Source organism: Herpailurus yagouaroundi, unplaced genomic scaffold (assembly GCF_014898765.1).
Source record: "Herpailurus yagouaroundi ecotype Mexico unplaced genomic scaffold, PumYag 207, whole genome shotgun sequence".
Classification (NCBI taxonomy): domain Eukaryota; kingdom Metazoa; phylum Chordata; class Mammalia; order Carnivora; family Felidae; genus Herpailurus; species Herpailurus yagouaroundi.
In genome coordinates, this window is record NW_024412438.1 from 1,233,223 (window position 1) to 1,242,505 (window position 9,283).

A 9,283-nucleotide genomic window follows, 5' to 3' on the forward strand; every position below is an offset into this window, starting at 1 on the left:
AAGGGGGGGGGGGACGGCGGGGGGGTGGGTAGGGGGCAGCGCCGAGCGCGGTCGAGGCCGGGGGCCCGGCGTCCCCAGGCGAGGCGGAGGGCCCCGGGGCCGGCAGTGGGTGCGGGTCCGGACTGGATGGTTGCGTGTCAGGTCTGAGCTCCCGAGCGGCGGTGTTAGCACAATAAAGCGACTGTTAAGACCCGAGATTGTGGTGGCTGTGGTTCCACGGAGGGGCGGCGCGCGGGCGGGGGCGCGGGCGGGAGGCTGCTGCCCCTCCCCCCCGGTCCCTCCCTCCCACCTCCGACGGTCGGGCTGGGAGGGGCTGCCAACCCCCCTCCGTCACCCTGCGGACGGGGAACCGCCTGGTAGGCCCGGAGCCCTGCTTTCCCCTCTCATTCCTGAAGCAGGCGGCGGACTTCCTTCTCTCTCCAGGCTGTATGCCTTCCTTCTGTACCACCCACCGGGAAGGATTTCAGAGCCATACTTTGGGGCTAGCAGACCTTGCACAGCATCGCATGTAGCGACTCCCCCCACCCCACCCCCCACGCCTGCTTGAAAGGAAAGGGGGTGGGCGTGTATTGCGTGCCCATTAGGTGCCAGGCGCTTGCCCGTTTTTTTTTTTTTTTTGTTTTTGTTTTTGTTTTGTCTTCTTCAATCCTTGCTTTAGTCCCATGAAGTCGTGCACTATCCCATTGGGCAGATGAAGAAACAGAGGCTTGAGGAAGTAGCTATCTTGACCAAGGCCACAAAGGTAATAACCAAGGTGTCGATCCAGGCATGTTGGACTCTAGGACCTCAGGCCGGTTCTCTGATACCTGAATTCCTTCCCCGGCATTTCTGACCAAGGATGTTCCAGCCCCTTGAATACCTCCAATGGCATCTTACTGCCTCCCAAAGCGGTCCATTTGATCTCTGTCCGAGAGATATTGCTACTGCAGGGGCCCAATTTTTATTCCCAGAGCTTTTATCCCTGGGTCCCAGTTCTGCCCTCAGGGAGCCCTAAGCATCATATGTTCAGTTCTCGGCTGCCTCCAGGGGACCAGGTGGTTGTCCCCCCACCCCCCACCCCCACAATGGCTGCAGCAGTCACTAGCAGAAGTGTGTCTGGCCTAGGGGGTTGGAGGGTCTTCTGAAGAGCATAGTTCTGCCTGCCTCTGCCTAGCCACCTGCCTGTCGAGAGCCCGGGCATTTCCGTCTGTTTGCCTCTTCTCCCCTGGAGGCTTCCTAACCCTCCCCGCTCCTACCCTGCGACCCACCGCACGAAGTGTGGGGTACGGGTGCACCTCAAAGCACCTGGGTTTCAAGTCTCTGAACCGAAGAAGCCCTGCAACCCTGCGCGGCCACACGCCGCTTAGGAAGCCCTTCCGGTTGTCTGGGATATGCACAAAAGGGTGCTGGCGTTGGAGGCTCTGCCTTGCTAGAGCGTGGGAAGAGAAAGGAGAGACAGTGGGACCGAAGGAACCAGGGACAAATGCTTTGGGGTGGGGGCAGGGTTACAGGGGAGAAGGGCATTGAATGGTGAGAGGAACAGAGAACCGCAGGAACCGAATTCATCCCCTTGTTTGCTTGGACACATTCACGAGCATCTGTAGCAGCTAGAGAGTTAGGTCCTTGGCAGGGACGGGGCCTGGCACACTCTGGCCCGAAGGCAGGGGACTGAACGGGATGACTGGGGAGGGCCCTCCCAGTCCGAGGAGCCTCCAGCTCAGCCTCCTGCAAGGTGGCGAGGGATGGACAGCTGGCTGCGGGGGTTGTGTTGAGTGACATCATCTTCTTCATTCCAGGAACCAGGGAGCTGTGCTCAGACAGCCTTCCTTGGAGGGTGAGAACAGTGAGAGGCCCTGGCAAGGAAAGCTTATTAAAAAGCAGTAAGAGATTTTAGAGAGGTTCTGGAAACAACTTCCAAGAGGGTGACTCAGTGCACGCCGGGAAGTGCCTAGAGGCGGGCTCTCAGCGGGTACCTGTGGGCTCACCGCTGGGGTGCGGGGGTGGGGGGGGAGAAAACACTTGCGGTGAATGTTTAACAGTGGCTTTGGGAGTGGAGGGAGGGACAGGGGCAGGGACGCCCTGACTGGTAACATCTGGCCTTTCTGAGATGCGCGCGTCCCCCCGTGCGGCTGATTTCCAGCTGTCCCCACGTCGAGTGGGAGCAGCATGCAGGACGCTCGTTCCACGAGACAGGTGCCGTGGAGGTAAATGACCCCCACCACGGAGGCAGTAGTGAACTTCAGTGAAATAATTCGGAAGTGAGGCGTTTTTTGAGTACCTACCTCTCTTGTCTGGATGCAATTTATTTGTAAATTTCTGGAAGTTAATTTTTAACAATGGCCGTGTTGAACGGGGCGGGGGGGGGGGGCTTGTACATTGTAAGGGGGCCATCCAAACGCGGGAGAGGGAGTCTCAAGTCTGGTCCCGGGTGTTCTGTGCTTTTCCGTGGAGACACCAGCAACACGAAGCCGGCTGTCTCCGCTCTGCTTCCTAGCGCTGCCTTCGGTGTCCCACCCCAGCCTTGCCGGGGTCGAATCCTCTGCTCACCGGAACATTAGATAACTTGTGCGTCCCTGGTCACCACCAGATCCCTAGCTTGGCATCCACGGAATTTCCATGAATATGACGTCTCTTCACGAGACGCCGAGTCCCTCCTGACCCAGTTCCTCCTGAGTCTCTCCGCAGGTTTCAGGAAGTCGTGCTGCAGTCACCCTCTCTTAAGCCCCCATTCTCAAGACCCCAGAGGCACGGAATCCCAGTGAATCTTCTTCTCTGGGCTGCCGTTCAACTAGCCACGTCCTGCTGCCCGATGACATTTCCATTGCTCCAGACCCGCAGACCCCGGGGTGACTCTGGGGAGGGGTTCCTTGTTTCTCCTGCCTCCCCGGAAGCCAAGGGGTTTTGAGAATTACACAATCACTGTCTGGAGGCCGGGGACTGGTTCTAACTTTGGCCTTGTCCCTGTGCTTCCCCGGGAAACCCCGCTCCCCGGAACCCCCCCTCCCCGGAACCCCCTCCCCGCCAGGAAAGCCCTGCTCTGCACCCACCCGGCCCCTCTGGAGCGATCAGCGATTTCCCATTTACTCCTGGTGTTTAATAAGCCCCCAGTCCTCAGCTTCTTCATCTGTAAAATGGACTAGTCATAGGGCTATTTTGTGGGAGTGCTTATTACGGAGCCTGGCACACCGCTGGGGCTTTGCAGCCTCCCCGCCTGCCCTGGGCCAGAGGGCGTGGGGGCTGGGTCAGTGGCGGGCCCAACACGGGGAGGGGGACGGAATGAATGAAGCCTTGGGATTGAACCTGGAGGCGACTTACCCTGTGGGGGAGGAGGTAGGGAGCCCAGAAAGCAGCCAATAGGGAAGTGGGAGGAGAGCCAGGCCTTGCCTCTGAGCTCCGGAATCCACACGCGGGTATTAATATTGACAACAATCTTCATTAGTAATAGGGTTACTAATAATAATAACAGGAAGCACCAGAAACACAAGCTCAGCAGGGTCCCAGAGTCAGGCCTGGGGACCGGCTGCCAGGATCCTCAGGGCCACCTCCCTGGACCGGGCGGGGCGTGCCCTCCTGTGCCCTTTCTTGTCTACCCACTAGCACGCAGGCCCGCGTCTGCTGCCCTCTGGGCACGGTGCCCACTGGGGCAACCCCTGGAGCGGGGACCTCGACAGCCCCTCCCAGGTGCGCAGTCCCTGCTGAGGGGTCCCCACCCAGCTGTCCCGAAGCTGAGGGGCCACCCTCCCAGCAGAGGAGTTTCTCACACATTTTTGGGAGAATCGCTTCAGTCTTGGGGCTGGGTTCCTTCAGCTCAGGACAGGTTCCACTTCCTGCCTGTCTCTGCCCCTCGGTCCCTGCGGACACCCCCTGGTCTGTGCCCCTCCCCCTCTCCCACTTGGATGCCACTTGAAGCCCAAGGCCCCTCCCTGTCCGACCTGCCTGAACGCGCTTCTCGGCTCAGCCAACTCGTAATCCCGCCTCCAGCCCCAGCCCCCACCTGGCCTGAGCCCCACTGCCTGCCACACTTCTTACTTCCTCCCCTCCCCTCCCCCCACCCTCCCCTCCCCTTCTCCTTCCCCCTCCCTTCCCCTCCCCCCTCGCCCTCTCTCCCCCCTCTTTCCCTTTTCCTCTCTTTCTCTCCCTCTCTCCCTCCTTCCCCCCAAACTCTCTCTCTGTCTCTCTCAACCTGTATCAGGTCTTCAGAGGCAGACTGACCATATCTCGTTCTATTACCCCAGGCTCTACATGCTCCCAGAGGAGGGGAGAGGATGTTTACTTTGCTATCTTTGAGCTGTCCTGGAGTGTCCTCCTATCTCCATCACCCTTCCACTGAGGGCAGGGCTGGATCACGTCCTTTCCCAGTATCTACTCCCTCTGAGAGCTCAGACTCTCTCCCTGGGCTGATCTTCCCTAAGATTAGTGTGACGGATAAAGACGGCGCTGGACGCTTCTCCCCCAGCTTGGGTACCACCAACAGCCAATGGCTGTGATTCCCTTGGGGGTACGTGACGGGAAAAGCCCCACAAATCCCCCCAAACCCTCCTCAAGGTGAACATTGCTCATCCGCTGATGAGCAAGTCGGGTAGGACCTGGGGAGAGTCTACTGGTGTTCCAGACCTTCCAGAACAGGGGGACGGCCACCAGGCAGCACTCTCCTGGACAGGCCACTGTGCCCCATGCCTTTGACTTCCAGGCTCGGTAGGAAGCTCTTCCCTGTATGGCATGGGGTGGCGGCAAGAGGCTTCTCCTTCTCCTCCTTCTCCTTCTCCTTCTTCTTTCCTCCTCTGCCTCTTCTTTTAAAGTTTATTTCTTTACTTTGAGGGAGAGAGCGAGAGCATGAGTGTGCAGGGTAGGGACAGAGAGAGAGGCAGAGAGAGAGAATCCCAAGCAGGCTCCACGCTGTCAGCGCAGAGCCTGATGTGGGGCTCACACCCACAAACCGTGAGATCATGACCTGAGCCAAGATCTAGAATCTGACGCTTAACCGACTGAACCACCCTGGGGCCCTGGGAGGGGGCTTCTCATTCGTAGCTTATTTTTTTTTTTTTTAATTTTTTTTCAATGTTTATTTATTTTTGGGACAGAGAGAGACAGAGCATGAACGGGGGAGGGGCAGAGAGAGAGGGAGACACAGAATCGGAAACAGGCTCCAGGCTCTGAGCCATCAGCCCAGAGCCCGACGCGGGGCTCGAACTCCCGGACCGCGAGATCGTGACCTGGCTGAAGTCGGACGCTTAACCGACTGCGCCACCCAGGCGCCCCTCATTCGTAGCTTATTAAGGACCTGAGGAAATGCATGTTCGTGATTATCGCCATCAGAAAATTGCTTGGTCAGGAGCCTAAGCTGTTCTTGTAACGGGGTTCCTGCGGGGAAGCTGGATTCCCTCCTTTCAATGCCCATAAGCCTTTCCAAGAATGTAACGCACAGTTGGAGAAGGAGAGGAGTGGGGATGGCAATGACTTCCTTCCAAGCTCTCCACCTAGCCCTCTAAAGTCCATATACCGATGGGGCGCCTGGGTGGCTCAGTCGGTTGAGCGTCCGACTCCGGCCCAGGTCACGATCTCACAGTTCGTGAGTTCGAGCCCCACGTCGGGCTCTGTGCCGACAGCTCAGAGCCTGGAGCCTGCTTCGGATTCTGTGTCTCCCTCTCTCTCTGCCCCTCCCCAGCTCATAAATTAAAAAAACTTAAAAAAAAAAAAATTAAAGTCGATACACCGATAGCAGCCGGACTTATGCACCAGGGCCGGATGTCGAATGGGCATCTCAGACTCAGCACGCCCCTGACCTTTGCTGAGTCTCTTCTGGTACCGTCTTTCCCAACTGTCGATGGCAGCTCTGTCCCCCCACTTTGCCCTCCCCCCAACACATCCAAGCTGTCAGAAGTCCAGTTGGCTCTACCTTCAGAGGAGCTCCAGAGTCTGAGCCTCCTCTCCTCCTTCCAGAAGGCTCCCAGCCTAAGTTACAGCGACAGCGTCCTGGCTGGGGTCCCTGCTTCCTGCTCCCCCCGCCCCTTGCCCACCTACACGTCATTCTCAGCCGAGAAGCCAGAGTGATACGTAGACCATTCTTCTCCAAATACCGAAACGGCTTCCCCTTTTGCTTGGAACCAAGGTCAAGGTCCTTACACTAATCCTCCAGAGCTGTCGTGGTGCCGCAGGGACATACCCTACGGCCCTTCTCCCTTTGGCCCTCTCCTCTGCACCCACGCTGACTCTTGCTTCTTGAACACCACAGAGTATCAGCCCTGGCTGTCTCTCTGTCCAGAAAGGCTTTCCTCCAGCCTTCCCAATGGCTAAATCCTCACCTCTTTCAAGTCTGCTCAAGTCTCTCACTGAGTCTTTTTTAAGGTTATGGTGCCCTTCTGCCCGCATTTCTGATGGCCCTGCCCCCTCAGCCCCTTCTAAACATGCCAGGACAGGAGCGTGTTTGTCGTGGTGATTGCTGATTGACACTCAACCCCGTGACGGGGACACAGATCTTTGTCTTAGCCGCTCGTGTATCTAAGACGCAAAAACGCCAAGCACGCAGCAGGCGCTCAATACGTGTTGTTTCAAAGGGTTGGCGAGGATGCGGGAAGACAGGCAAGCTTCAGCAGGGAGAGTTAACCCCCGGCCCAGGGCCCCTGAGGGGGTGGGAAGTTCATGGGAAGCAGCCCGTCTCCTCCCGGGTGCCCAGGAGCCCCCTTGGAGGCCCCAAAGGTGGCCTGAGCCCAACCACAGGACTACGCTTCCTGGAAGGGGGACAGCCAGGTACCGAATCTCCCACCCTGAGGCTCCTGGCCTCCTCAGGGAGGGGCGGTCTGAAGAACAGTGCCTTGTTTTCCACCTGCACGCCCCCCACACCCTGCACTGACCGTGCTGTTCCCGAGTGCGTTTTGGCCCTGCACTTCCTGTGTGTCGGTGGTGGGAGGGGCTACTAAACCTTCTGGGCGCTCCCGGGCTCCCTAGGGAGACCGTTAGCCTCATCCGGAAAAATGAAAGAATAATGCTCATGATGGTTGATTCGGCTTCCTGCGAGGCTGGGACACTTGGCGCTCTGAGGTCCCCGGAGGAAAGGGTCCTGGGACCCCGGGTGGCTGGGGCTGGTTTCAGAGCTTTGATCAGGGAACAAGATGGATAAAGGGCTGTATTCTCCCTGGGAGGTGCAGGAAGAGCCTGGAAAAAGGGACGAAGTGCGTGAGTGTGTCAGGCCCTGTGATGGAAGGTGGCTGACAGCCCAGTCATTTAAAAAAAAATTTTTTTTTTTAATGTTTATTAAAACATTAACAAGAGAGAGATACAGAGCATGAGCAGGGGAGGGGCAGAGAGAGAGGGAGACACAGAATCGAAAGCAGGCTCCAGGCTCTGAGCGGCCAGTACAGAGCCCGATGCGGGGCTCGAACTCACAGACCGCGAGATCATGACCTGAGCCGAAGTCGGACGCTCAACCGACTGAGCCATGCTGGTGCCCCATGCCCAGTCATTTCTAACATAAGGCCTGGCAGGGCAGAGCGGCCACACTGTGTGTGTGTGTGTGTGGCCTGAGATGCTCGCCAGACAGGGATAAGGGTGTGTGGGAATGTGCTGTTCCCTCCTCCATCCTGTAGGCTGAGGGCCCTCACTTCTTCTGCTGAAAATGTCCAGTGAGGCCTCATCCTTCCGGGACTCCAGCTTGTTCTCTGTCTCCCCTGCCCGCTGCCCCAGGCAGGACAGGAGCACTCTTCTTCTTGGTAGTGTAAGGGACCAGGAAGGAGGCCCCGATCTCACGGCAGCGTTGAGGCTATGCTGGTCCCCAAGGCAAAGAGACGTTGGTGATGGGATGTTTGTGTGTCCTTCAAACTGGGTGGTTGGACAACCTCACAGGAGGCCGTGTGTGAAGGGGTAGGATGTTCACCACGGTCCGTGGTGGCCAGATGGCCTCAGCTCCAAGGGATGGGCCACAGCAGACAGCCAGTGCCCCCCTCTGTTGGCCTGAGAACACCCCCACCCCTAGGCCCTGACTCATGCTACCCCTGGCTCTCTGCCCTGCCCTGCCCTCCGCTCCCCTAGGTAACTCATTGCCCCTTCAGGAGAATCTGGGACATTTCCAGCCCAGAGTGACTCGGTAGCTAGATATTCTCTGCTTCAACCCTGCTCCAGCTCTGCGGCTGAGGGCCCCATGCAGGTAGGCGCTGGCCTCCATTTTGGAAGGCTGGACCCTCCCCTCCCTATCATCTACCAAGGCTCACCAGACTCTCCTTCCACCAGCCGGCCTGACCCCGAGGCCACTCCTCTCGATGTCCTCACTACCCCGTGGCTTTGACCTGGCTAGCGCGACTTACCTGTGTGGGACAGTGTGATGTCTGACCGTCACTCCTCTGAGGTGCCCTACCATGACACTGTCCCTTTGCTTGGAAACGCGCTCCTGAGTAGCATCGGGGGCTCCACCTGGACAACCCAGGTGGGACGCAGGATGCTGCAGCAGTGGGCATGAGGTGGGTTGCATTCGGAGGGTGTTGGGGTCAAGGACAGCCCTTCATGGCCACCCATGCAGCTCCAGCACCTCCCACCCTTGTTAGCCTCAGATGCCGAGTGTTCCAGGCTTTCTGGGGCCGGGTTGGCGGGATTCAGGCCGGGCAGAGAAGCTGACCAGGGCAGGAAGGGCAGCGCGGTGGTGCAGTGAGGGTGCGGTGGGGGGGCCCTCTGGCCTGAGGCTCTTGTAGCCCCTCCAGCCTCAAGTTCGCGTAGAAGGATCTGGAATGGAAACACCTACCCGGCTCCAGGCATGAACCATGGTCCCGGGGCGGGGTGGGCAGGGTGGGTGGGGAGTGGAGCAGAGCAGAAGTGATGGCTTTTCTTCCTCAAATCATCTGCATTTAAACCATTAGCTTGCACTGTATGAAATTACCCATATGGGACCTTTTTTTTTTTAACTTCTACAAATGGCCATTTTCATATGATTCAATTCAACATGCTGTTCATCCTCCAAATATTTTGTTTCTTTAAAAAAAATTTTTTTTTAACGTTTTTATTTATTTTTCGGACAGAGAGAGACAGAGCATGAACGAGGGAGGGGCAGAGAGAGAGGGAGACACAGAATCGGAAACAGGCTCCAGGCTCCGAGCCATCAGCCCAGAGCCCGACGCGGGGCTCGAACTCCCGGACCGTGAGATCGTGACCTGGCTGAAGTCGGACGCTTAACCGACTGCGCCACCCAGGCGCCCCTGTTTCTTTAAAAAATTGTTTTTAATGTTTATTTATTTAAAAAAAAATTTTTTTTTCAACGTTTATTTATTTTTGGAACAGAGAGAGACAGAGCATGAACGGGGGAGGGGCAGAGAGAGAGGGA